The sequence below is a fragment of the Suricata suricatta genome, chromosome 5, assembly GCF_006229205.1.
Source record: "Suricata suricatta isolate VVHF042 chromosome 5, meerkat_22Aug2017_6uvM2_HiC, whole genome shotgun sequence".
Lineage (NCBI taxonomy): Eukaryota > Metazoa > Chordata > Mammalia > Carnivora > Herpestidae > Suricata > Suricata suricatta.
The window spans coordinates 97,689,171-97,690,139 of record NC_043704.1 but is presented as its reverse complement, the minus strand read 5'-3'; the positions used below and the strand labels follow the sequence as shown (position 1 = coordinate 97,690,139).

The 969-nt window shown below is 27.7% G+C and overlaps 1 pseudogene; it reads right to left on the bottom strand.

The window, feature by feature from the left end:
- Positions 1-259: 259 nt before the first annotated feature.
- LOC115293127 lies at positions 260-376 on the bottom strand (annotated as a pseudogene).
- Between the last annotated feature and the right edge of the window lie 593 nt (positions 377-969).

Here is a 969-nt window from a genome sequence, read left to right as displayed (position 1 = left end):
TGCTGTGAATATTACATAGGGATATATATACAAAAATAGTAATTAGAGCATAGGAATGGTTGATGACTCTGCCAAAATGGCATAGGTTTTTTCCACTAATTAAATTATTAAGTCCGTGCTGTATGTGTGAAGCCTTCACATAACACAGTTAATTGGAACCAACCAGTTTATTAATCTAGATACAATATCCTGCTTGGAGGCCTCTCATCAATTGGAAAAAAATCACAATGAGTGATTTTGTTCAGAACTCAAATCAACTAAGCATTCTAATAACCATCAATAAACATATTATATTTTTAAGCTAGTTTTACTCATAGTTTTAAACTGATACGAACAGATACTACACTTGATCTTAGCCAAAAGGCCGAGAAGCGATGTTTACTCATATTTTTAAAAGAAAAAACTTCATATGTACATCTTGGAGTGAATGTAAAGCTAATCATTAGAAATAGAAAGTGAAAATTCTACCAATAATATCAACATTAAAGTTTTATACCATTTTCTCTGTTGCTTTATGAGGAAAGAGATCCATAAAATAATATTCATCTCTAATTTAGAATGGTTTTGATCAACTAAAGTATATCACTTTAAAGTATATCAGTTTTCAGAAATAATACTAATATATTTTATAATCCATCATGAGTGTATTCCAACTCCATATGAACAAACACTGCAAAGTATAAAATAGTTGCATGTTTTTAAGTTAAATGGATATATAACATAAATATTATAAAAGTTATTAAACTAGGTCTATATATACATATATATGAAGACAAAGCTATCTATTTCTAATGTATTATTACAACTGCAAGAAAGAAGAAAATATTATGCATTAACTTCTAAATGGATTGGTATATCAGGAAAGATGAGGATTTATAATATTATATTAACCCTACCTTATTATATTTGATTATGTTCTGTCCAGGGGGCAAAAATCTTTTGGTAATAATAATTTGTGAGGTTTTTTAT